This window comes from Dipodomys merriami, unplaced genomic scaffold (genome assembly GCF_024711535.1).
Source record: "Dipodomys merriami isolate MVZ:Mamm:240054 unplaced genomic scaffold, mDipMer1.0.p SCAF_402, whole genome shotgun sequence".
NCBI classification, from domain to species: domain Eukaryota; kingdom Metazoa; phylum Chordata; class Mammalia; order Rodentia; family Heteromyidae; genus Dipodomys; species Dipodomys merriami.
Window position 1 is genome coordinate 958,833 of NW_027205627.1, and position 27,970 is coordinate 986,802.

Here is a 27,970-nt window from a genome sequence, read left to right on the forward strand (position 1 = left end):
TCAGGAAACTGATTTCATTAAGGATGAAAACAATAATATTAATTACATGGATGCATAATTAAAACCCAGGAATTGGTAGGAATGTAATCTATATAACTGAATAATGTACAGATATCTCTTACACTCGAAAAGATACATATCTATTAACGTACTGCCATCTGCATATCAATGTTATTATTTTGTTAACATCTGTGGCTTGATATCACGTCCTGGGAACAGCCTGTCAGCTCAATTTGCCCCAGGATGGAGTGTTGACACTCACCCATTCATGAATTGGGCCTTGTAGGCTTGTAGGCCATGAGTTCAGATGCCAACACTGCCAAAAAATGAATTGTGGAGTAAGAAGCTGATGGTGCCACATGTTTTCCTTTTCTGTGAAAGTCCTGGGTGTCAGGTATGAAGTGGAATACATATGCAGACATATATCCTATGTAATTAATGTAATAAATGCTTTTTTGGGGGGGCTTTGGTCATGGGACCGGAATTCTGGGCATGGGCGCTGTCCCTCAGCTCTTCAACTCAAGGCCAGCACTCTACCACTTGAGCCAGAGGGCCACTTCTGACTTTTTTCTTTTGCTTATGAGGAATCGAACTCAGGGCCTCATGCCTGCAAGCTAAGCATTCTACCACTGAGCTACCTTCCCAGGCCCATGTAATCAATGTTTTATGTGACATAATATTCAATAAAATAAATGTTCAATGCATGAATAAAACAAAAAATTAAATAACTGCACTGAATGAAATATAGTCAAATATATTTATAAATATAAATCATATATGTAAACTGTACATGAACAGGATGTTTTCTAGTGGTGGGGATTTATTTCAGGCCTAAGGAACAGACTTGAATTTCTTGACTTCAAGGAAACCAGCTTTTCCTTCCCAAATAGTGCATCAGAGTTAACAAGACCATGAGTTCCAAAACCAGTCCTGGCATAAAAATGGCACCTTTATAGTATGTGTGACCCAATTCTTAGTTATTTCATTATGCCTCCATTTTATTAATGTGATTGTTTAAATTCTCAATAAAATATTAACTAACATCGATCAGTGTCCTATAATATAATTGTGTATAATTTTATACTGGAATCATTCAAGAACTGCTCATTCAATCATGACACACATCACATTCCGTGTAATCTTATGGATAGGAGTAAGTTTTTTGGATCTCCTGCCATTTGGAGGTGGCAGGACCAGGATACAAACTGTGGGCTACAGCTCCCACCACTTAAACCCAAGGATAGGGAACTCACCTGTTTGTCCAAGAACATCAGCAAGACCAATGATTAAGTAGGCACCATTGGCTCTCAGCAGTTCTCCTTGATACTTACAAGGCTGTGATTGGAGGATCATGGTTGAAGTCATCCTATGCAGGAAAGTCCTTGAGACCCCTTTCCAACTTCAGTGACAACAAAGCCAGAAGCACTGTGGCTCCAGTTTGGAGGGCCAGCCTTGAGCAAAAGTAGCTCACACACTGTGCCCAGATCCTGAGTTCAAGGTCCAGGACTGGCAACAAACAGAAATACACAATAATTTGTGCAACCATCCAGTTAAAGCTGGTCACCCTCTTGTCTCCAACTGAACTGACATTCTTCCCTGAAAACGGGCTGGGGAGATGCTAACTTCTTGACTCTGCCAATGTGCTTGCATCACTGGATTCCGGCCACACCCCCATTCTTTCATGGTTCTTTCTGACCAATGGGATACAAGAATGGTGGCCACGCCCACATTCCATGCTGCCTGGTAGCACCGGGATTCCCAATGTTAGTTTACACCACTACGAGCAGTTGAGGAAGGTGAGGTGTTTGAGTGGTGAGGAAGACACTCAAGGCGACTTCGGAGTATAGTAGGAAATTGAGAAGCCTGCCGGTGCCCCAGCTGCTTTCCCCCTTTCCCAAGTTTTGAGATTTCAAATATCAGGCAATGTCTCACTGCCAGCCCGATTAAAGCCCCAACCTGATCCCTGGACCTGGTTCTCTACTTTGGGCCCATTTGTCCACAAAACCACTGCCATCACTGCTGGCCCCACCTGGAGCAGCCTCCAGCAGCTTCTCCCAGCAGCACAGGTGAGTGGCCGCCCCCAAACCACCCCTGCTGAGGTCAGAACACCCTTGGAGGCACCATGACCCCTGCTTGTTTCCTCTCCCTGGCTCTGAGGAACCAACTTTCTGTCTTGGGCATTTCTAAAACAGAGACTCAATATATGGTCTGGCTGGGCTGGATCGAGGTTCTCCTATCTGTGACAGGTATGCTCTTCCAGGCCTGGTCCTCTGTAGTTGGGTTGGTAGACAGGTCGCAACATGCGCAGTCATCAATTTAGATGGCTTATCCCCAACTTTTATTCCACAGCAGCCGATTCTTGACCATAGGTAAAGCTCTGGGTAGGGCCGCAACCACCAGACCTCATTTTCCTCACAGGACAGTTGTTAGGAAACAAGGGATTTATACAGAGGGATCTGTGGAACATGGCTAGGCACAGAGGGAGCAGCCTACAGATAAGGTTCTCTGCAGTTCTGTGAGCAAATGACAAGAAGATACCTGGAAAGGGCTCAGATGAGGTCTTTTATTAATCATGCAACAGATGTGGGATTATGAAACAAAACATGGCTCTCTTTCATCATTAACCTATCCCCATATGGAAGGGGATCCTTCATTCTGTGGAGTTTTGCAGCTGGGGAAACCGAGGCACACAGAAGCCTGGTGACCTACTTAGGACTTCAACTTCACAGGAAGCTCAGCCTAACTTTGCTACGATGCTCCCTAAGACAATGGTTGTTATTCAGTAGACTTCTGGTGGTAGGAAGTCCACTTCTTGTCAGTCGTGGGGCTTGAACTCTGGGTCTGGGCACTGTTCCCGAGCTCCTCAGCAAAAGGCTAGCACTCTCCCACTTAATCCCACAGCACCATTTCTGGTTTTCTGGTGTTTTTTTGGATATAAGAGTCTCACAGACGTTCCTGCCGGGGCTGGCTATGAACCATGATTCTTGTATCTCAGCTTCCTGTGTAGTTAGGATTAGAGTTCTAAGCCAACAGCAACCTTCTTAATTGTAATTGTGACTTTTTTTCTCTCCCTCTTTCACAAGAAATGGTTGAATGGGTGCTGGAAGAGGGGGTTCGGCATCCACATGTGGCTAGAACCCAAGGTTGCCCTCTCATTCTGGAGGTGGGCTGTAGTTCAGGTGCTGTCTTGCTCAGCCTGTTGAAACAGCTCCATGAGATAAGCCCCTCTGTGCCCTGGCTAGACCATGACAGTTCTTCATTATCCATCCAGCCTTACTGGATTTATTGTATTGTGTTGCTTTCCACATCATTTCTAGCACCTGGCCAAAATTATGATACATAGTTACTGAATAAAAATGTAATGCCATCTTAAGAAAGTCATTTAGGGCTCTGGAAATGGGGCTTCATGGTACAGTGATTGCCTATCATGCATGAAACCCTGGGTTCAATTCCTCAGTAACACATAAAAAGAAAAATTCTGGAAGTGGTGCTGTGCCTCAAGTGGTAGAGTGCTAGCTTTGAGCAAAAAAAAAAAGAAGAAAAAACCTCAGGAATAATTCCCTATCCCTGAGTTTAAGCCCCTGGACTGGCAAAACAAAAACAAAAACAAAAACAAAAACATTTAGTTAGTAAATGCAAAATAAAGAACCCATACTTGTAATATATAATTGCTCCTTCCATATTGACACTTGGCAATAGTCCCTAATTCATGTACTTATATTAGGAAACTGTGTTGAAAAAAAGTTTTGTTCATTAAGTCATAGCTATTAAAGCCACGAATGTGCTTAGATGTCAGGTGAAGATTAATTCTGGAAATTCAACGATTCCAGCATTTGGTATCGTCACTGCTAATCACAAAGAGAAGGGTAGTCTAAGTGTGATTTTGAAACCTTTTGGTCAGTTATGGCACCAAAAAGGCAGAGGGTAATTAAGTGTTGTGACAGAAGATAAAGAATAACTGCAGATGTAAGGAATAAATGATAGTAACTAAGGTATACCAGAAACTGTTCTAGAGAACCATTTTTGGTTATTGAAGAACTTGTTGTCAACTAGGCTTTACCTCATTGTCTATAGCATTCTAAATCTCTTAGGCTAGTTCTTAATCTCTGTGTGATAAAATGTATCTCCTTCTATGCTGTTGTTTCATAGGTGATCTCCTTTGCTTTCTAAAAATCACAGTCTTTCTATATTTCTCTATGAACATTATCTGATACTAAATTGACCTATACAGATGTCAGAGGATGCTAATGTAAGGGTCCCATAGCTCATGAGTCATTAATGTAACAAAATGGAAATAGAGGACATATTTATTGCTATGTCAATTTTTCTGAAAAGCTGCAATGTCATCATTTGGTTAAAATTTCCATTCATTGTCAACATAGTTTTATTCAGTGCACATAAATGCAAATATCTGCCAGGTGCTTCTTGTTTTCACCTGTAATCCTAGACACTCAGGACGTTGAAACCAGAGGATTGTGGTTCAAATAAGCCTGATCAGTAAAGTCCATGAGATACTAATCTTCAGTTTACCACCAGAAACCCAGAAGTGGTGCTGTAACTAAAGTGGTAGTGCACTCAAGTTGAACTAAAGAGCTGAGAGACAGCGCCCAGGATCAGAGTTTAAGCGCCACAACCAATAAAAAAGGTGAAATATGACTTTTAACTTTCCGCAAAAGGAACGAAAAGATCAATAATCTTCCCAAGCAATACAAATAATTCCAAAATTATTCAGTGCACCTAATTTTGCTGAGTAATGTTATGGATTATTTGCTGGACATATTCTCTAAAAACAAATCGTTTAACTAGGGATACAGGTGGACCCATTGAAACAATGAGATGTACAAGTTCTAACGTCGAAAAAAGAACTTTACAACTTTGGTGGGGGGGAGGGAGGACCAGGAGGGGGGAGGGGGTAGTATGGGAAGGGATGGGATGGGGAAAAAAAGAGGAGGAAACAATGCTTGATTAGAGATGTACTTGTTATCTTGCCAATGTAATTGTAACTCCTCTGAACGGTATGCTCACAATAAAAAAAGAAAAAAATTGTCAAATATTAGCTTTAAAATAAACTTCATCTAATATTTCACGTTGGAAAGAGAAGTCTATACAGTTGATGTCACTTGGCTTTCTTATTATCTTACTTCAAAGCCAACCCAGGCAAGAGAGTCTGTCAAACTCTTATCTGTAATTACACAGCAAAAAGCCAGAAGTGGAGTTTTGGTTCAAGCAGTAGAATACTAGATTTGGGGGCTGGTGGGCAGGAAAGAAAACTGTTCACGGACAGGGTCCAGCCTCTGGGTTCAAGCCAGAGAACCAACACACACTTAGCAAACAAGCAAATAAAAAAACCCCATATTTCATTGGAACCCTCTTAAAGAAGTACTGATCTGAGAAGAGGCTCTTTTTCCCGATTATACTCACTGGATGCTTCTTTGAAATCCTTCTTGCTCTGGAGAACTCAGAACTTAATTAAAGGAATTGATAAATGACTCCTGCAAGAAGATAAACATCTCAGGGGTGAAATATACATCGATAAGACTTTGAAACCTCCATGTCTTTGTTTCTTTGCAGTAGAACTTTTTTTGGGGGGGGGGGTTTGAGTCATGGGCCTGAATTCTGGGCCTGGGCACTGTCCCTCAGCTCTTCAACTCAAGGCTAGCCCTCTAACAATTGAGCCACAGCACCACTTCTGGCTTATTTTTGCTTACGTGGTGCTGAGGAATCGAACCCGGGCCTCGTGCATGCAAGGCAAGCTCTCGACCACTGAGCCGCCTTGCCAGTCCCTGGAGTAGAACATGTTTAAAACAACGTTATTTCCTTTTGTTCTATGCTGGCCTTCAAATGGCACATTATTTCTTTTTTTAATTTATTTTTTGTGGTGAAAATATTGTACAGAGGGGTTAAAATTACTTGGGCAAGTTAATGACTACATTTCTTATCAAGCATTGTAGCCTCCTCCTTTGTTCCCCTTCCTATCACTTCCCAGTCTCCCCCCAACCCCCACCTAATCCTCCCCGCTCCCGAATCAAAGTTGTAAAGTTCGTTTTCGACATGACAAATTGTATTTCTCATTGTTGAATTGGGTCCACCTGTATCCTTATTTAAACGACTTTTTTCCCTTTCACCTCCACAAATTATACCGACATCAAATACAGTGAAAGCAGGATTTATACTGTGGGGGAGGGACATACAAAGCAACAAAGAAATAATCTTATAAATGCGTTAGAAACAAATGCATGAAAGAAAAAAAAACATTTAAATACATATCTGATGTTTCATTTTCTTAACTTCACATTATCTAACCTTTTCTGCTTGACTCATACATATACTAGATATTGCAAATAATGGAAACCATGGGACTTAGGTTTCTTTGGGGTTGGCTTACTTCACTTAACATAATTGTTTTCAAGACTTTCCATTTCCTACCAAATGGGGCAATGTCATTCTTTCTGATAGAGGCATAGAATTCCATTTTGTATATATTCAACATGTTCTTGATCCTTTCATCTATTTAAGGGCAACTGGGTTGGTTCCATATCTTAGCTATAGTAAATAAAGCTGCAATAAACAAAGTTGTGCTGGTGGCTTTAGTGTGGTCTTGTTTGTAAATATTTGGGTAAATGCCCAAAAGTGGGATTGTTGGGTCATAGGGGAGCTTTATGTGGAGTTTATTAAGGAACTTCCATACTGCTTTCCAAAGTGGTTGAACAAGTTTTCACTCCCAGAAAAAATAAAGTAAGGTTCCCATCTGTCCACATCCCCTCCAGCATCTCTTGTTATTAGAGTTCTTGATTATAGCCATTCTAACAGGGGTGAGGTGGTATCTCAATGTTGTTTTGATTTGCATTTCTTTTATGGCTAGGGAGGTTGAGCATTTCTTCATGAGGTTACTGACCATCTTTTTTTCTTCTTCAGAAAAGTTTCTCTTTAAGTCTTTCGCCTACTTAATCATATGGCAGATGTTTCTTTGAGGATTGGTTGTTGGCAGACTTAATTTTTTGAGTTGCAAGTATATTTTAGATAAGAGATCCTTGGCCGTTTTATGGCTAGTGAAGATCTTCTCCCAATACGTGGGCTTTCTATTGATATTGCTAGCTATGTCCTTTGCCATGCAGAAGCTCTGAAACTTCATGCAATCCCATTTGTCCAACCTTTCTTTGGTTTCTTGTGATTCTTGGTCTCTATTAAGAAAATTTCTGCCTGGACCAAGGAGACCTAGGTTTTCTCCTATTCCATCATGTAATGTTTTCAGAGTGTCTGCTTTGACTCCGAGGTCTTTAATCCATTGGAAGTTGATTCTGGTGCAGGGTGATATATAAGGTTCTAGCTTTAGTTTTCTACAAGTAGTTAACCAATATTGCCAGCACCATTTACTGAAGAGGCTGTCTTTCTTCCATTCTATTTTTTTAGCTCCTTATCAAAGATTAGATGGCTATAGGTCTGTAGGTTCATTTCTGGGTTTTCAGTTCTATTCCATTAGTGCTGAGGTCTGTTCTTATGCCAGTACCAAGCTGTTTTGATTACTATGGCTTTATAGTAGAGTTTGAAATTTGGTATTGATATTCCTCCAGCAGCATTCTTACCGTTGAGTGGCGTTTTTGCTATTCGGGGTCTTTTATTGTTCCATATGAATTTTTGAATTGCCTCTTCTATATCCTTGAAGAATGAGGGTGGAATTTTGAGAGGTATCTCATTAAATTTGTAGAGAGCCTTGGGAAGTTTTGCCATTTTCATGATGTTAAGCTTTCCAATCCAAGGGCATGAAAGTTTATGCCATTTTCTAGGTTCTGTTTGATTTCTGTTTTCAAGTTTTTAAAGTTTTCATCATAGCGGTCCTACACTACTTTGGTTATGTTAATTCATAGGTATTTTATTTTTTGTGGGGCTATTACAAATGGAGTTGCTTTCTTAATTTCAGCCACACTTTTCTCATTGTTGGCATACAGGAAAGCCATTGATTTTGGGGGGTTAATTTTTTACCTTGCTACATTGCCAAAGTTTTGAATCAGCTTGAGTAATTTGGGAGTGGAGTCTATGGGATTCTTTAAATACAAGATCATGCAATCTGCAAAGAGGGAGAGTTTTATTTCTTCTTTCCCTATTTAGATTCCCTTTATGTCTCTATCTTGTCTTATTGCTGTAGCTATGTATTCTAATATACTAGATTGAAGAGAAGTGGAGAGAGTGGACATCCTTGTCTTGTTCCTGAGTTGAGAGGAAATGGCTTCAGTTTTTCACCATGAAGTATAATGCTGGCTGTAGGTTTGTCATATACAGCCTTTATTGTATTGAGGAATGTTCCATGATTCCTAATTGTTCCAAATCTTCATTATAAAGGGGTGTTGGATCTTCTCGAATGCTTTTTCTGCATCTATTGAGATAACCATGTGGTTCTTATCCTTCCTCCTGTTGATGTGATGAATAATATTAATTGATTTGCGTATATTGAACCACTTTTGCATCCCTGAAATAAATCCTGCTTGAAGGAGTTATATAATTTTTTGGATGAATTCTTGAAGTCGATTGACCAAAATTTTGTTGAGAAGTTTTGAATCAATGTTCATCAAAGAAATGGGTCTTTAGTGCTCTTTCTTTGATGAGTCCCTGCCTGGTTTTGGGATGAAGGTTATGATGGCTTCATAGAATGTGTTCAGTAGTGAACTTTCTCTTTCAATTTCATTGAAGTTTGGAGGAGTATTAGTGTGAGCTCTGCTTTGAAGGCCTTGTATAATTCTGCTCTAAAACCCTCTGGTCCTGGACTTTCCTTAGCTTGGAAGTCTCTTATTGCTGTTTCAATTTCAGTGCTTGATATGGGCCTGTTAGGATGGTTTGATTCATCTTGATTTAGATTTGGCATGTCAATAATTGCTAGGAAAAGAGCCATTTCTGCCAAGTTCTCAAACTTATTAGCATAAAATTTTGAGAAGTTTTCCCTTATAGTATTCTAAATCTTGGTGGTTTCTGTGGTGATGTTTCCATTCTAATCTCTGAGTTTATTTATTTGGGTGTGTTCTCTTCTTTTTCTGATAAGATTTGCTAAGGGTCTCTCAATTTTGTTAATTTTTTCTAAGAACCAACTCTTTGTTTTGTTGATTTATTCTATAGTTTTTTTGGATTCTAATTCATTTAATTTTGATTTAATTTTAATTAATTCTTTCTGTCTGTTGGATTGGCATTTATCTGGCTGCTCTTTTTCAAGGACGTACAGATGTCTCATTGAATTGTTAGTTTCAGATCTCTTCAATTTGTTTATGTAGGAACTCAGAGCTATAAACTTGCCTCTGAGTTCTGCCTTTGCTCTGTCCTAGAGGAGCTGGTAATTTGTGTGCTCATTTTTTTTGAATAGCATGAACATTTGAATTTCCTTCCTTATCTCTTCTATGACCCACTCGTGATTCAGCCGAGTGTTGTTGAGCAGCCATTTGTTACAGGAATTTCTTTGGTGGCTTTTGGTGTTGAGTTCTAATTTTATTCCCTTGTGGTCAGAGAGAATGCAAGGAATAACTTCAATGTTTCTGAGTTTGGACCAGTTTTCTTTGTGGCCTAAAATGTGGTCTATTTTAGAAAATGTTTAATGTGTTGCTGAGAAAACCGTGTATTCTGATGCTTCGGTAGATGTCTGTTAAATCTAGTTGATCTATGCAGCTGTTTAGATCTGTGGTTTCTTTGTTGAGTTTTTACCGAGTTGATTCATCTAGTGGGGAATGTGGTGTTTTAAAATCCCCAACAATTAATGTCTTTGGATCTCTGTGGGATTTTAGGGAAAGTAATGTTTCTTTGGATAAATTTGTGTGATGCTTTGTTTGGCGAATAAATATTTAGAATTATAATATCCACCTGAAGGAGAGATCCCTTAATTAGTATGTAGACACCTTCTTTATCTCTTCTCACTAATTTTAATTTGAAGTCTATTTTATCTGCTCTAAGGTTTGCAACTCTGTCTGTTTATGGGGTCTGTTTGCTTGGTAGATTTTGTTCCATCCTTTAACATTAAAAATGTGTTTGTTTTTATGGCAAGATATGACTCCTGCAGGCAGCAGATAGAAGGATCTTATTTTTTAAATCCAATTTTACAGTCTATGTCGCTTAATTGGAGAGTGAAGTCCGTTAATGTTGAGAGATAGGACTGAGAGTTACTTGGAAGTTCCTGCCATGTTATCCACCTTCTTGGGTTCTGCGAAAACTGGGTTCTTTCTATGGTTCTTGGATTCTCATTTTGGGTGCAGTTTCTTGGCCTTAACTGTGGTCTTGTTGGTTTTCTATGTGTAGGACATCTTTAAGAATTTTTTGTAGGGCTGGTTCGGTGGAAAGTTATTCTTTCAATTTTTCTTTGCTATGGAAGTTTTTTATTTGGCCTTCAGTTATGAAGGAGATTTTAGCTGGGTACAGTATTCTTGGTTGATAGTTGTTTGTTTTTAGGGCATGGCATACATCATTCCAGGCTCTTTTTGCTTTTATTTTCTCTGCTGAGAAATCTGAGATGATTCTAATTGCTTTCCCTTTATAGGTGATTAATCATTTCTCCTTGACAGCTTTAAGAATCTTTTCCTTGTTCTGAGTTGATCCTGTGTGGATTATAATGTGACAGTGGGATGTACTATTCTGGTCTTGTCTATTTGGGGTTCTAAAAGCTTCTTGTAACTGAAGAGCCCTATCTTTTTCCATGTTTGGGAAGTGCTCTGCTAGGATCCTGTTAAACAAATTTCCTAGACCATTAACTTCTCTTTCTAGGTGCTCCTCTACACCCATTATCCTTAGATTAGGCCTTCTGATGGTGTCTTCCAAGTGTTGGATAGATCTACCATATTTCTTGGACTTGTCTTGGATGGTTGTATGCTCTTTCTCTGTAATATCTAGGCTGTCTTCAATCCCGAGATTCGATCTTCTGCATGGTCTAAACTGCTGTCAAGAATTTCTACTTCGTTTTGTATTTCTTTTCCTTCTAATTGGTCAGATTTGATGGCTTCAAATTCTTTGTTGAAATTTTTTTTTAGATCTTGTATGAACTTCTTCCTTAGTTTGGTGTTCTGTGTTTATTTTCAAATCACTTAGTTGACTGGTTATTGGTTCCTAGGACTCCCATTCATTCTGTTGTATTCCATTCAGCATTCCCTTTGTGGTCTTCCTGACTTTCTTCAGCTCTTTGTTAATGGATCCCATGAACGCTTTCAATGATCTTTGTGTATTTTCATCCTGCCCTCTCAATTCCTGTATTACTCTTGGATTGGTTTCCTTACGTTCTTGCCATTCCTGTAGTTTTCTTTGAGTGTTCTCATCCTGTTCACGCCATTCCTGCCTTTTTCTTTGAGTATGCTCAAGCTGCTCACGCAAATTTTGTATCAGTTTTTGTGTAGCTTCCTCATGCTCATGATTTTCCTGTATAAACCTTTGGATTGCCTCCTCTCTCTCCCTATCACGCTTATACAGAGTCTTTTGTGTGTTTTCAATCTTTTCTTGCATTGACCTTTTGTTTGTCTCCATTTACCTTTTGTTTGCCTCCTGTCTCTCCCTATCACATTCATACAGAGTCCTTTGTATGTTTTCAATATTTTCATTAATTATGTTTGCCAGCAGTGTTTGTAGAGCTATTTGGTAACTCTCCTCTGGATTATTCATTATCTGTTCTGTCCCTGGTTATCATGAGTGGGAGTGGAGATACCCGGACTTGCCATTTTTCTTGTGGTTTTCTGCCTATTCTGCCCATTTGGGATGAAAATAACACCAGTTTTGTGCTGGAACACTAACTTAAGACAAGCATCAACCAAAGTCCCTATTTGCACAGTCAATAGTCTGCAGATACAATCTAGTTCAACAGATACATCTATTCAACATCAAACAACTATATATTAATGGGCTACAAACCGCAAAAAGAATTTGGTAAGCTAGAAATTATTAGGTTTAGGGAGAGATGTGGGTAAAAAATAGGAATAGAGTGATGTGGGAAGGCACAGGGTGAGTTAACTTAAGTCCTAATCTCAAAGCAGGAAATAGGCTGGATAGGATGAAAGTACAGAGAGAGAAAAAGAAGAAAGAGAAAGGAAAAAAGAGAACAGAAAAAATAGAACAGTAAAAATTAAATATATTATGCAGAAACAGAAACAATCTATTAAGAGAAAAACATGAATATGAGAGAAGGGGAGGGAAATAAAGGAGATGTGAAAAATTTAAATATAAACTTACTTAAAATATTATATAGGTATAAAGAAGTAGTATTGCTATTAAGGAACTTAAGTCTAAGAGGTTTTGAATTGAGTAATAAATTTGTGGATTAAGTGTGTACACAATGGGTGATAAGGCCTAATAATCCACTACATGTTTGTCTGAGGATGTGCAGAACAACAATTAAGTAACATAAAGAAGAACCAAGGAGAAGAAAATGTGAAAAGGATAAGAAAGAAAGAAAAAAGATCAGAAGTTCAGTAGAGCTAAACAAAAACAAAAGGTAATTTAAAAAAATAGAAAGAAAGAATGAAAGAAAAACGCGCGCACACACATACATACAGCTAAAATAAAAATTATAACAGAAAAAAATTTACTAGAAAACTTTTTTTTGAAAAAAGGTAATAATAAAAATTTAAAAAAGATTTAGAAAAAATGGGGTCCGGGAACATACTGTACAGAGGGGTTACAATTACATGGGCAAGACAATGAGTACATTTCTTATCAACCATTGCACTCTCTTCTTTTCTTTACCCTTCACATCCCTTCCCAGCCTCCCCTCGCCCCCTTCATCCAATACTCCCCACGCAAACAAAATAGTAAAGTTCGTTTTCGATATGACAGCTTGTACTTCTCATTGTTAAAATGAGACCACCTGTATCCTTAAACAACTTGTTTTTCACTTTCTCCTCCACAAACTATACCGACATCAAATATAGTGAAAGTTGGGGTTATACTGTGTGGCAAGGACATACAAATCAACGGTTAATAATCTTATAAATGCCTTAGAAACGAATGCATTAAAGGAAAAAAACATTTAAATACATATCTAAGGGTTCATTTTCCTAACATCAATTATCTGACCTTTTCTGCTTGACTCATACATATACTTGATATTGCAAATAAGGGAAACCATGAGATCTATGTTAATTTGGGCTTGGCTTACTTCACCTAATATAAATTTTTCCAAGACTTTTCATTTCCTAACAAATGGGGCAATGTCATTCTTTCTGATGGAGGCATAGAATTCCATTTTGTATATATACCACATTTTCTTGATCCATTCATCTACTGAGCGGCATCTGGGTTGGTTCCATAACTTGGCTATGATAAATAATGCTGCAATAAACAAAGTTGTGTGGTAGCTTTAGTGTGGTCGTGTTTGTAAATATTTGGGTAAATGCCCAAAAGTAGGATTGATGGGTCATAGGGGAGCTCTATGTGAATTCTTTTGAGAAACATCCATATTGCTTTCCAAAATGGTTGAACAAGTTTACACTCCCACCAAAAATGAAGTAAGGTTCCCTTCTGTCCACATCCCCTGAGCATCTGTTGTTTTTACAGTTCTTGATTTTTGCCATTCTAGCTGGGTTGAGATGGTATCTCAATGTTGTTTTGATTTGCATTTCTTTTATGGCTAGAGAGGTTGAGCATTTCTTCATGTGTCTATTGGACATCCTTCTTTCTTCTTCAGAGAAGTTTCTCTTTAAACATTTGGCCCACTTATTTATAGGGCATTTGCCTCTTTGAGGATTTGTTGTTGGGGGATTTAATTTTTTGGGTTCCAAGTATATTTTAGAATAACACCCTTGTCCGTTTTATGGGTAGTGAAGATCTCCGAATACGTGGGCTTTCTATTGATATTGCTAGCTATGTCCTTTGTCATGCAGAAGCTGTGCAACTTCATGCAATCCCATTTGTCCAACCTTTCTTTGATTTCTTGTTTTTCCATGTTTTTATTAAGAAAATTTCGGCCTGCGCCAAGGAGACCTAGGGTTTCTCCTATTCCATCCTGTAATATTTTAAGAGATTCTGCTTTGACTTCAAGGTCTCTGATCCATTTGGACTTGATTCTGTTGCAAGGTGTTTTATAAGGATCTAGGTTTAGTTTTCTACAAGTAGTTAACTAATTTTGCCAGCAACATTTATTGAAGAGGCTGTCTTTGTTCCATTCTATTGTTTTAGCTCCCTTATCGAATATTAGATGGCTATAGGTCTGTAGGTTCATTTCTGGGTTTTCAGTTCTATTCCATTGGTCCTGAGGTCTGTTCTTGTGCCAGTACCAAGCTGTTTTGATTACTATGGCTTTATAGTAGAGTTTGAAATTTGGTATTGATATTCCTCCAGCAGCATTCTTACCATTGAGGAGCGTTTTTGCTATTCAGGGACTTTTATTTTTCCATATGAATTTTTCGATTGCCTCTTCTATATCCTTGAAGAATGACGTTGGAATTTTGATAGGTATGGCATTGAATTTGTAAATAGCCTTGGGAAGTATTGCCATTTTCACGATGTTAATCTTTCCATCCAGGAGCATGGGAGGTTTTGCCATTTTCTAAGTTCTGTTTTGATTTCCTTTTTCAAGATTTTAAAGTTTTCATCATAGTGGTCCTTCACTTCTTTGGTTATGTTAATTCCTAGGTATTTCATTTTTGGGGGGAGCTATTACAAATGGAGTTGCTTTCCTAATTTCAGCCACACATTCTAATTGTTGGCATACAGAAAAGCCATTGATTTTTGGGCATGAATTTTATACCTTGCTACTTTGCCAAAGTTTTGAATCAGCTTGAGTAATTTGGGAGTGGAGTCTATGGGATTCTTTAAATACATGATCATGTCATCTGCAAAGAGGGAGAGTTTTCCTTCATCTTTCCCCATTTGGATCCCCTTTATGTTTACATCTTTTCTTATTGCTGTAGCTAGGCATTCTAATATACTAGATTGAAGAGAAGTGGATAGAGTGGACATCCTTGTCTTGTTCCTGAGTTAAGAGGAAATGGCTTCAGTTTTTCACCATGAAGTATAATGCTGGCTCTAGGTTTGTCATATACAGCCTGTATTGTATTGAGGAATGTTCCATGGATTCCTCATTTTTCCAAAATCTTCATCATAATTGGTGTTGCATCTTCTCGAATGCTTTTTCTGCATCTATTGAGATAACCATGTGGTTCTTATCCTTGCTCCTGTTGTAATGAATAATATTAATTGATTTGCGTGTATTGAACCAGCTTTGCATCCCTGAAATGAATCTTGTTTGATCGTGGTGTATGATTTTTTGGATGAATTGTTGAATTTGATTGGCCAAAATTTTGTTGAGAAGTTTTGCATCAATATTCATCAAAGAAATGGGTCTTTAGTACTCTTTCTTTGTTGAGTCCCTGTCTGGTTTTGGGATGAATGTTATGATGTCTTCATAAAATGTGTTTGGTAGTGAACTTTCTCTTTCAATTTCATTGAAGAGTTGGAGAAGAATTGTTGTGAGCTCTGCCATGAAGGAGGAAAAAAAATTTTTATAAAAGGTGCAAAAAAATTGAAATTTTTTTTTTTATTTTCTTTGGGAGGGGTGGGGAAAATCCTGTATCTCCCTTGTTTCCGTAGCCAACCTCTTTTTGCATTCTTTGGTCTGCTTGTGGTGTTTGAATTTCCTGTGGCTTGGTTGGTTTCTTAAGTCAGTTTTTTTAACAGGCAGAAAAATGCTCTGCTTAACCCAGGATTTTGTGATCTTCTTCCCAGGCTTGTTCAATGGGAGGGAGATCTGCTTGAGTGTCACAAAAGAGGGAGATGGCTTTTTCCTCAAGTTTGGAGATGCTGTGATGAGGCTAGGTTCTGTGTAGGGTTGAGGCCTTTCAGCAAATAGTAGCTTTTCCCAGGGGTTAGTTTGTGAGAAACTCACAGAGCCCAGCCGGTAGCCACTCTCAGGGTTTATGTTTACTAAATTTCAATTGATTGTCAAGGCTGCTAAAGGGAGGGGCAGCCTCTGGCTCCAATTATCCAGTGAAGAAAGACATTCCTTGGGCTGGCACCTGTGCTGGGTGACTTTTCTCTGGTTGGAGTTGAGTCTGGCAGGTCACTTTAGGTTCTTGTGACCTGCTAAAAGTCTCTAGTTTTCTTCCAATGCCTGAGTTGAAGCTAGCAGCTCCACCAAGCTTTGTCAGTATCCAAGATGGATATCTCCAGTACTGGGGGGGGGTGGCCTTCCCTCCTCTGCTTGCTGAGAAGGAGTGAGGATATTAGGCCTCTACTCATGCAGTGTCTTGGTCCCTGGGTCATCTCTGGTATGCGAACTACAGGATGACGATGTCTGCTCTTTGTCAGTTCTTGCTGGTGTTGAGTAGAATCTGCTTGCCCACCGCGTCTGGCTCCTTCGTCCCAGCCTCTCTGTTTCAGGTATGGTGGGTACGGCTGCCGCTGCCACAGCTTCTGCAGCAGTGGCATCTCCTGGCAAGTGCTCTGATCTGTCTTTTTGCCTGGATTTTCCCTCTCTGGCCTAACTCTTTGTCCTCTGATGGCAAACTTGGTGTGATTCTCTGGCTTAGGACTGTTCACTGGAACTCTAAATCTGCTTTCTATGTGAGAGCTTGTTTAGCCTTCAGCTTCTCGCTTCTCCTCCACCATCTTCCAGGAACTTCCCGGTAAATTATTACTTTCTGTAATACTCTCAACTAGAATTTACAGAAAAGTCATGTATGAGTCAAACACACTAGAAAAAGTCAGGGAAAGAGTTTCCTTCAAGCCTTTGGATTCATTTCTTTTTTTATTTTTTATTGTAAAGATACTATACAGAGGTTACAGTTAGATGAGCAAGGTAATGAGTACACTTCATATTGAGTATTGTTACCCTTTGCATTGTTTTCCCCCTACCATCCCTTCACTCCCTAGGTTCCCTGAAGTTCTTTTTTTTTAAATTGTGGTTAAGTGATTACATAATTTCACCATATAGTGGACTATTGATGCTCATTTAAAATCACAATTTCATTTTAACTTTCCTGGAGCGAATTGTCTATCACAGTCTATAATATATAACAGTGTACACTATACACCATACATATGATCAGCAGCATCGGGATTTTTAGTAGTGGTTCGACCAGATGAGTGGGAGTTCTTTGTTTCTTAAGTCCTGTTAATTTTGTTGTACCAACTAACATTTTGAATTTCGCATCAACTTATCAGGGAGACCATATACCGTTTGTCTCTATGCTCTTGGCTTACCTCGCTCAACATGATTCCTTCTAGCTCCATCCATTTCCCTCCAAATGTCATTATTTTTCATTTTCTAATGGCTGCATAATATTGCTTTGTTTATAGATACCACAATTTTTGGATCCATTCATCTGTGATGGGTCATCTGGGTGGTTTCCATATCCTAGCTATTGAGATCAGTGCTGCAATGAACATGGAGGTGCACGTGTCCTTGTATATTGGTTCCTGTTGTTCAGGGTAGATGCCTAGAAGTGGTATGACTGCGTCGTAAGGGAGGTTCAATTTTAGTTTTCTAAGGACCTTCCAGACTGCTTTCCAAAGTGGTTATATAAGTGTACATTCCCACCAGCAGTGTATAGGGTTCCTCTTCCTCCACATCCCCTCCAGCATTTGTTGTTGGCTGATTTGTGGATGTGAGACATTCTGACTGGGGTAAGGTGGTATCTCAGCATTGTCTTTATTTGCATTTCCTTCAGCACCAGGGATGATGAACATTTCCTCATGTGCTTCTTTGCCATTTTTATTTCTTCATCTGAGAAGTCTCTCTGTAGTTCCCTTGCCCATTTAGTAATTGGTTTGTTAGGCTTGGGAGGGATTAGTTTCCCTGTATATAATGGATGTTAGCCCCTTGACTGATATGTTGCTGGTAAATATTTTTTCCCAATTAGTTGGTTGTCTTTCTAGCTTGGTTGCGATAGATTTAGCTGTGCAGAAGCTTTTTATTTTAAGGTAGTCCCATTTGTCGAGTCTCTCTCCAATTTTTTGTGTCCCTGGGACTCTGTTCAGGAAAGTCCTTCCTGTGCCTATTAGTTCAAGTGTCTCTGCAGTGTCCTGCAGTGGTTTTAGAGATTCAGGATTAATGTTAAGGTCTTTAATCTATTTTGAGTTGATGTTGGTGCATGGTGATAGGCTGGGGTCCACTTTTAGTTTTCTGCATGTGGCCACCCAGTTTTCCCAGCTCCAATGGTTCAAAAGGCTGTGTTTCTTCCATTGTATGTCTTTTGTTCCTTTGTCAAATGTCAACTGACTATAGGCATGTGGATTTATTTCTGGATCTTCTATTCTATTGATCTTCGGGTCTGTTTTTGTGCCAGTACTATGCTGTCTTTGTTATTATGGCTCTATAGTAGAGTTTGAAGTAAAGCATGGACATCCCTCCCTTGTTGTCTTTATTCCCTAGAATTGTTTTGGCTATTCTAGGTATTTTGTGGTTCCATATGAATTTTTGGACTGTTTCCTGTATTTCAGAGATGTACATCATTGGGATTTTAATAGGAATTGCATTGAATTTGTATATTAATTTGAGCAGTATTGCCATTTTCACTATATTGTCTGCCTTTCCAAGAGCATGGGAGGTCTTTCTATTTCCTAGTGTCTTCTGCAATTTTGTTCTTTAACTTTTTATAGTTTTCATTAAATAGTTCTTTTACATCTTTGGTTAGATTAATTCCTAAATATTTTATTTTTTGGGCGGTTATTGTGAATGGGATTGCTCCCTTTACTTCCCTCTCTTCTTGTACATTGTCAGTGTACAGGAAGGCAACTGATTTTTGTGGGTTTGATTTTTATCCTGCTACTTTGCAGAAGTGATTTATGTTTTCTAAGATTTTGGGGATGGAGTTTTTGGGATCCTGAAGGTATAGTATCATGTCGTCTGCAAAAAGGGATAGTTTAACTTCTTTCCCTATGCTGAACCCTTTAATGTATTTTTCTTGCCTTATTGCCCTGGCTAAGGGTTCCAGGACTATATTGAATAGGAGTGGAGACAGTGGGCATCCTTGTCTTGTTCCTGATTTTAGGAGAATTGGTTGTAGCTTTTCCACATTAAGTATAATATTGGGTATTGGTCCGTCATAAATGGCTTTTATTGTTTTAAGAAATGTTTCTCCTATTCCTATTTTCTCCCGAGCTTTTAGCATGAATGAATGTTGAATTTTACGAAAGGCATTTTCTGCATCTGTGGCGATAATCATGTGATTCTTGACCTTGGCTCTGTTGATGTGTTGGATTACATTTATTGACTTACATATGTTAAACCATCCATGCATGTCTGGGATGAAGCCTACCTGGTCATAGTGTATTTTTTTTTATGTGTTTCTGGATTCTGTTATCTAGAATCTTAAGGGTCTTTGCATCTGTGTTCATCAAGGAAATTGGCCTGTAATTCTCTTTTTGTTTGGGTCTTTGCCTGGTTTGGGGATGAGTTTGGGACAGCTCCCTCCTTCTCTGTTTCTCTGAAGAGCTTGAGGAGTATGGGTATTAGTTCTTCTTTAAAGGTCTTATAGAATTCTGCTGTGAATCCATCTGGCCCTGGGCTTCTTTTGTTGGAAGACTTTTGATAGCTTCCTGTATTTGTTGTAGGATATTGGCTTATTTAACTGGTTTATTTCTTCTTTGCTCAGTTTGGGCAACTTGTATTTCTCTAAAAATGCTTCCATTTCTGCCAGGTTTTCTTCCTTTAGGGATTATAACTTTTGAAAGTAGTCTGTTAGGATTGTTTGGATATCTTGGTTACGTATTGTGATTTTTCCCGTGGAATCCTTAATCCTGTTAATATAGGTTTGCTCTCTTCTTGTTTTAATTAATCTTGCCAACGGTCCATCAATTTTGTTTATTTTTCAAAGAACCAGCTTTTTGTTTGGTTAATTTTGGCTATAATTTTCTGATTTTGTAATTGGTTAAGCTCTGCTCTTAATTTGGTTATCTGGCTCCGTATATTAACTTTAGGTTCTATTTTTTCTTGTATTTCTAGCTGTTTTAATTGCAACATGAGATTATTTACTTGGTCTGTCTCCATTCTCTTGATGTGGGCACTGAGGGCAATAAATTTGCCTCTCAGGGCTGCTTTTGCTCTGTCCCACAAGTTTCTTTGTGAAGTGTTTTCATTGAGTTGTAGGAAATGTTTTATTTCTTCTCTGATCTCTTCCATTACCCAGGCATTGCTAAGGAGTGTACTGTTCAATTTCCATGTATTAGAGAAATTTCTGCAGTATGCTTTGTTATTGAGAACTAGCTTGATTTCAATGTGGTCTGATAGGATACAGGGTATTATTTTGATCCCGTTGTATTTGCTTAAGTTCCTTGCATGAACTATGATATGGTCTATTTTGGAGAAAGTTCCATGAGCTGCTGAGAAGAATGTGTACTGTGTTGTTTTAGGGTGAAATACTCGGTAGATGTCAGTTAATTCTGCTTGAAGTACGGCCTCAATTAATTCAGTAGCTTCTTTGCAAATCCTCTGGTTGGTAGACCTGTCCTTTGGTGAGATTGGTGTGTTAAAGTCTCCTAGTATTATCGTATTGGGATCTATTTTATTCTGTAAGTTTGAGAGTATTTGTTTAACATATCTGTGTGCACCAATATTTGGGGCATATAAGTTGATGATGGTAATACCTCCTCTTGGATTGTTCTCGGTATTAATATGGAGTGTCCGTCCTTATCTTTCTGAACTGATTTTAAGGAAAAGTCTATTTTGTCATATATCAGGATAGCTACACCTGCTTTCTTCCTGGGGGCATTTAATAGGTAGATCCTTTTCCAACCCTTTACTCTGAATTTGTTTGTATGTTTGGCTGAGAAGTGGGTCTCCTGAAGGCAACAGATCGATGGGTCATGTTTTCTGATCCAGTCTGCAGTTCTTTTTCTTTTGAGTGGTGAATTAAGCCCATTAATATTAAGAGAAAGTATAAAGAGATGCATTGTTGTACCTGTCATTCCCTGTTTTCCTGAGTTTTTCTTCTTTTCTTTCCTCCTGTGCTTGCTCAGTTAGACTGATTAATGCCTGTCTGGGTGCAGGTCCCAGTTCCTGGTTTCTTTCTTCAGGTTGTGTCTCCACTCTTAGTATTCTTTGTAATCCTGGCTTAATGTTTATGTTTTCATTTAGTTTTTCTTTGCTATTAAAAATTTTCAGTTCTCCAGCGAATGTGAATGCTAGCTTTGCCAGGTATATCAGTATGGGTTGGCAGTTATTGGCATTCAGGGCTCGTATGGTACTTTCCCAGGCCTTTCTTGCATTCAGTGTTTGTGTGGAGAGATCTGCAATGATTCTAATTTTTTCCCCATTGTTGTATAGCTCCTTCTTCATTTTTGCTGCATGAAAGATTGTTTCCTTATTATTCAGATCTATCATTTTTACTATAATGTGTCTAGAAATGTTTCTCCTGGGATCTTGCTTGTTGGGTGTTCTATATGCTTCTGTTATGTAGGTAAGATGTTCTTTTTTGAGGTGGGGACATTTTTCACCAATAATCTTGTTGAATAGGTGTTGCATTCCCTTGCTCTGAAATTCCTCACCTTCGTCCACTCCAATTATATGAAGGTTAAATTTCTTGGCATTATTTTCTTTCTCTTGAATTTCCCTTTTGCTTAATTTGAGTGATTTTTCCATATCTGTCACTTTTTGTTCCAGTTGGTGTATTCTGTTTTCTGTATCTGACACTCTACATTCCATTTCATTTACTCTGCTGATCGTGGCTTCTATTGTGGTTTGTATGGAGGAAATGGATTCCTTTATGGATTCGATGTTGGTTCTCAAACTATTGATCTCACCTCTTAATGAGGTATGTACTACCTATAATTTGGCATTTATCTCACTTCTTACTGAGGTTTGTGCAGCCTCTATTTTTGCATGCAACTCCTGTTTGAGATCTTGTATGTCTTTTGATAGCTCATCCTTGTGCTCTTTCAATTACTGGTCTATTTCTCGCTTTATTTCTTGAGTCATAGCCTCCAGCATACCTTGGATGTAGTTTTTTTCTTAAATTCCTGTTTTGCTCCCACTGGGGCTCTCCCTGCGTGGCTGCTGGCTATTGAGGATAGCTTGCTATCCTGGGTAGTGATAAACCTTGTAATTTTTCTCGGTGATTTTCTCATGGGGTTCAAGGATTATTGGAGACTAATCTGCAATTTTATTTTGGTGTGTCTGTCTTTGCTTGGTTGCTGATTCTGCATTGGTAGATAGAGTCTGTACCTGGTCTGGGTTCTGTTGGGGGCGTACCTCCATAGGTACCTCCATAGGGTCTGACCTACATAGGATTCTCAGCTCTCTGCTTTAGATCGCTGGCAATTCCCACCTTTGGAAGGGATGAGCACCCTAGACTGCTTCTGTTTGTTCCTACGTGTGCTCTTGGCAAGATCGGATGCTCTGGATGCACTCTCCCAGATGCTGGATTCGGCTATGGGCTCCTGATGTTTTTGTTTGTTTGGTTGGTTGGTTTTTTGGGGGGCCGGTTGTGGGCTTGAACTATAGGTTTGGTTGCTGTCCTTCAGCACTTCATCTCAAGGCTGGCACCCTACCATTTGTACCACAGCACCACTTCTGACCTTTTCTGCTCATGTGATGCTGAGGAATCGGATCCAGGGTCTCATGCGCCCAAGACTATCACTCTAATGCTGAGCCACCTTACCAGCCTGAGCTCCTGCCTACTATCAGGTGCTGGTGGCCTGTGTTGCCCAATCCCAGCCTAGAGTATATGAGTTGGGTTTTGGTGGGGTTTTGGCTTCTCTTGTGCTGAGTCTCCAGGTCTTTTGTTGTCACAGGTGTGCTTCCCAAGGGGTGCAGTTCCCTGTTTTTCATCCCTCTGCTGAGGCATATGCTCAGTTGGGAGGTATTGGTTGTGTTGTTCAGGTACCGGATTGCCAGGCCTGGTTCTGGCCCCCCACCTGGTGCATGCTGGTTAGGCCTGTGCTGCTGTGTATACCACCTAGTTTATGCAGCCTGGGGTACACAGTTTACATTTCTTCTACAGTTGATTGTCTTGACCCAGGGGTGCTGTTCCTGGCTTGGGTGTTTAAGCTCCCTTCCAGTGGTGATCTTGCTCTAGCCTGGCCAGCAGAATGTGCTCCAAGGGCCAGTGGAGCTGTCGAACAGTTCCCAATTTTATTGGGTCCTGTGGTCAGGGTGTTGGGGTAGGGAGTCTGGGTCAGGGCCTGGGGATTCCCTTCAGCTCTGGTCTCCTTGAGGGATACACTGTCCCCTTTGGGGTATTCACCCTGGAGCTAGTTGTTTCAGTGTGGTGTAGGTTGTCAGTCGTTGTTACAATCTGAGTTCAGTTGGGGTGGTTGCGGGCTAGGCTGGGCGGTGGTGGCTCTTTTGTCTCTGCTTCTTTCGAAGCTGTCGGATCCACAGTGTCCACACTCAAGCGGCTTCTGCTCGAGTTATGTGCATGCAGCTCCCTGTGTCTCTGGGACCCTGGCAGCCCCTGCCAGGTTGTCCCAATCGGCGGGTCTGACATCGGTACCTCAGGCATCTTCTGCATGAGTGATCTGCAGGCAACCCTCTGTGTCTCTGGGACCCCGGTGGCCCCCACTGGGTCATCGCAATCAGCGGGTCTGACACCAGTACCTCAGGTGGCTTCTGTGCTATCTGCAGACAGCTCCCTTTGTTGCACTGCTGGTGCCAGGCAGCTTTGGTGGGATGGAGCTTCTTTGCTTGGATGGAGAGTGAGGGGTGGGGGTGGGATCATCGTGGAGACTCCCAGCTGGTAGGTTTCTCTATTTGTGGTGATCAGAGGGTCTGTGAACTGGTACCTCAGGAAGCTTCTGCACGGGTGATCTGCAGGCAGCCCCCTGTGTCTCTGTGACTCCAGCAGCCCCCTCCGGGCCGGCTGGCCATGGCTTGGCAAGCTGCCTTGTGGCCAGTGAATGTTGGGGGAGGGGTCTTCGCTTTTCTCTGTTCTGAAATTCTTATTTTCCTCTCTGTCTTTTTATTATTTTCCACCTCCTGTTTTTCTCTGAGTGTTTGTCTTTTTGTTGTTGTCGGTCTCTTAGGGAGATTAAGCATTGGAACTCAAACTCTCTTTTTGGTTGGGGAGAGCTTTGGTATTTCCCTACTGCCTTGTCGCCATCTTTGTGCTTTTCTCATACAGTAAAAAGGAAATCACAAGTTAACTTGAACTTTGTCAATCCTCTGTATTCCATTCACCTCCTAGGATCAGTTTCCACATCCAGTAACAGTTACTTCCAGGAACAATCGATGGTGATGCTTGAGGTATAATGAATGTTTTCTAGCTTCACCGAAATAACACAAGGACACCTTTGGACCTGAGGTAACACGTGTTTCAGAGACAACTTAGTAAAGAGAAAATAACATTTATATTGCTTATAAATACATTATCCATGAGTATATTGAGTTCAAACTTTGTAAGTCCTCTGTAAATTAAGGCGAATTTTAAATGGGGAGAAGGTTCTCAGATCATTTTTTTAATGAGTGTATGTGCTGCACATTATTTCCCAAGTGTACATGAGTTAACAGTAGGGGAATCAATAGCAATAATAGGAAAAAGAGAAGTTCTGTGTTTAAGTTTAAGGGTTCATTACGCTATAGAAGACTGTACAAATAAGACAATATTGAAACAATAAAGCCAAGTCTAGTATGTAGATTTATGAAAGTGATATAGGGAAATCATTACTCCTACGTGGAACACGAAGTATGAGGCCACTCTCTTTCTAAATCACGCTTGTTAATCACGCAAATTTGTAGAAAGTAGAATGGAAGAATAATTCTGTTTACAATGCAAGTCAGATATAAGAGCATGGACTTAACTGGAAAAAAAGTCCATCTTGAGAGAGCAGGGATTATACGAGCCATGAACTGGTGGATAAGATCACATTTGTTTTCTTTCCTTTACTTATATATTTTTTGTTGGTAGTTGTCTTGGCACTTGAACTCTGGTCCTGGGCTCTGTCCCTCTGCTATTCAGCTCAGGTTAGTATCCAGCCTGGGCAGAACAGTCTTTGAGATACTATTTATAATTAATGAGCCAAAAGCTGTATTAGAAGAATGGCTCAAGTGATGGAATACCAGTCATGAGCAAGATGGCTGAATAAGAGCTTGAGGCTTTTGCATACATACGTACAAACATACACATAAACACAGAGGCACTTATATGTGCACACACAAATATAAAAATGAAGCAATTCTCAGAATATGTAGAAAAGTTAGGAAACAATAGATAATATGTCCTCAGTAAGACTAGAATCAAGTGATAATTTTTAATGTTAGAAAGTTCTCAAGTGAATTTTCTTCAAAAAAGTTTAAGAAAATTACATAGATAGGGACCGGAGACAGTAAGAGAGTCAAGTAATCATTATGAAAGGGATCGGATCCATGGAGGAATGAGTCAGAGACCCCACAGGTGTATCTGAAAATGATCATATCCTCTGTGAAATGTTAGAACACCTTTTAAAATAGTACATGAACAGTCTGAGCAGTCTAGTGGATGATATGACTGGAGAAGTTCAGAATTGCTAGTCTGTATCTAGATTAAATAAACCAAGAAACTATGGCGGGTCAATGTGATACAAGCCTAGAATTCTAGCACTCAGACTGACAGGACATTAGAAACTGGAATTACATAGTGATACCTTCGCTGGACCAGGCAGTATAATTTTGTCTCAATAAAAGAAACGAAACAAGAAAGAAATACGCAATTGGTAGTTTGGGCTAATTTTGTCATTATGTGTTGAGAAGTCGTTTCCTATTGAAATGCAACTCATATATAATCCTCAGTTGTGCTTTTAAATGCTCTCTTCATTACAGAACACTCCTAGATGCAAAATGGCTCATGATTTCCATCCAAAATTTGAAAAAGTAAGTAATCTTCATTCTGTTAGATTCCAAGGAAAGGATGAAGGATTACAAAAGCTTAAGCCTAGCGATATAGCAAACTTCGTCTAATGTAGGACTTTATAGATCTTGCTAAATTAAAGTTTAGATTTAAAATATATATTTTGGTTTTGTTTGTAATTTCATATTCTATAGGATACTACAAAATTCATTTTAAGTAGAGGGTTTAATTGACAAATTTACAAATGTTTCCTGCATTCTATTTGCCTAGAATATACTTTCAAGGGATCTATATTTAGAACTCTGTTAATAGATATTTCAAACAGTTTATTTATAAAATGATGTGAATAATGTAGACAGAGTTGCCAACAATGGATGATATTAATTTATAAATTTAGAAAAAGAGCAATTTTTTGAGGCTTTGGTATCACATTGTATGAAGAGAATAATTATGTGATTTCTTTCTTCTACCTGTATGTAATACAGGAAGCAATTTCCTTAATTACATGTCTCTGTATACAATGAGAAAAATGCTAGGTTTGGGGTTTGTTTTTGTTTTTGTTTTATTGGTTTGTCCTAGGAGTTGAAATCTGGGCCTGGACACGGTCTCTGAGGCTGTTTATGCTCAAGGCTTGTGCCCTACCACTTCAACATCACTACCACTTGTGTCTGGCTTTTGCTGAGAAGTTTATTGGAGATAAGAATCTAGGGAACCTTCCTGCCTAGGTGGGCTTTGAAATGTAATCTTCTGATATTAGAATCCTGTTTATCTATGATAGTTATAAAAGTATAAATATAAATAATATTTGCAAGAATACCAGTGGAGGAAAAATGATGCAACCCAGTTTTTTGTGGTGCTTTTTCCAGAACACGTAGGGCATCACATTAGCAGAGGTGTAGTATTTTTTCACAATGGAGATAAGCTATTCATGACGTGAATTAAGGGAATTTCGAGGTGCACCCTACAAGTTGGAAACCGTTGGTCTAGGATGACTTTATTGCATAAACCTTGGGATTGATGGTCATAGAAGTAATAGCTTAATTCTGATAAACAATTGCTTACTCTTGAAGAATTAATTATAACTGATGTTTCAAAGTTTTATACTATACCAGAATGTGGCAATTTTTCTGTTGATTTCTCTATCTGTAACACCCCATTGGAAAATGTACCTATAGCAGGATTTCATAACATGCAAAAAAATACTATTTTGAATCTCTCAGGTATGGAATGTTCATTATTTCAAAATGAGTAGTTATTAGTCAGAGGAATGTTGAAGACCACATATATTCTGTCCTCTTAACAACTTATTTACTTTTAAAACTTCTGGGTTTCTGTAAAATTAACGTGTTTTCTGTTTTAGTATGAGAAAGTACTAAATTTATTTTTTTTCCAAATATTGGCAAGTATATTGTGAAAATATTGTCTAGTTGGACAACATTCAAGTGGATGGCCCTGTGATTAAAAATGGGTAATTAATTCAAATTAGATGTCAAATAGTACTGATTTTTAAAAAGTTACTACATAAATAATAATATTTACTATACCAATACAGTGAAATTTTATTTCATGCAGCTTATTTTTTAAATTTAATTTTAATGTCAAAGTGATGTTCAGTGGGGTTACAGCAATTGTAAGCTAGTGAATACACAACTTTTCAAACTTGTTACCCCCTCTCTCATTTTTCTCTCAGTTTTACTTCACCCCAATACGCCTCACAAGTTGTAATGTACATTTCCAACTTATTGTCTTGTGAGTATTGCTATTGCATTGGTTTGCCCTTTGTCCTCTGTCTCGCCATTTTGTTGTTCCTGTTCCCTTCCCTAATTAAGGTAAATGTATGCACAATTGACAGGGTACCAAAATCAAATACAGCAAGGGATAAACCATAGAGGAAAATCCCAAAGAAAATAGAAATCACATTGTACATTAGAAACCACAACTGCTAATAAATAACTCTGTTTCCATAGCTTGGAGTTCATTTTGCTCAACATCCGCTCATATGATCATATACATGCATAACGAAGCCACTGGAAAATGATAGATTCATGGACAGCATATCAGGAAAAAAACATATTAACTGTTTTTATGGTAAATTTGGAATTAGAATTGGTGAATTCGCGATTCTGATAAAGGAATTTCAAAAAAGTTTAAAAATTTATGACAGGTAAATTTTAATTGTTCAAACTTTTTCACAACTAAGCCTATTAAGAAAATTTTAAATTACCTGGAAAAATAGTGTTTCATGTAAAGAAATCCATAGAGAC

At 38.9% G+C, this 27,970-nt stretch overlaps 1 long non-coding RNA gene across 2 annotated transcripts; it reads left to right on the forward strand.

Annotated features, from left to right (window-relative positions):
* Positions 1–1,859: 1,859 nt before the first annotated feature.
* On the forward strand, positions 1,860–27,754 carry LOC138806642 (uncharacterized). 2 transcript variants are annotated; one of them, XR_011365944.1, is made up of 4 exons: positions 1,860–2,066; positions 24,069–24,185; positions 25,679–25,729; positions 27,674–27,754. It is a non-coding gene; the product is annotated as an uncharacterized lncRNA (long non-coding RNA). The 2 variants fall into 2 exon arrangements; XR_011365945.1 differs by lacking the exon at positions 1,860–2,066 and adding an exon at positions 12,343–12,442.
* Positions 27,755–27,970: the final 216 nt, after the last annotated feature.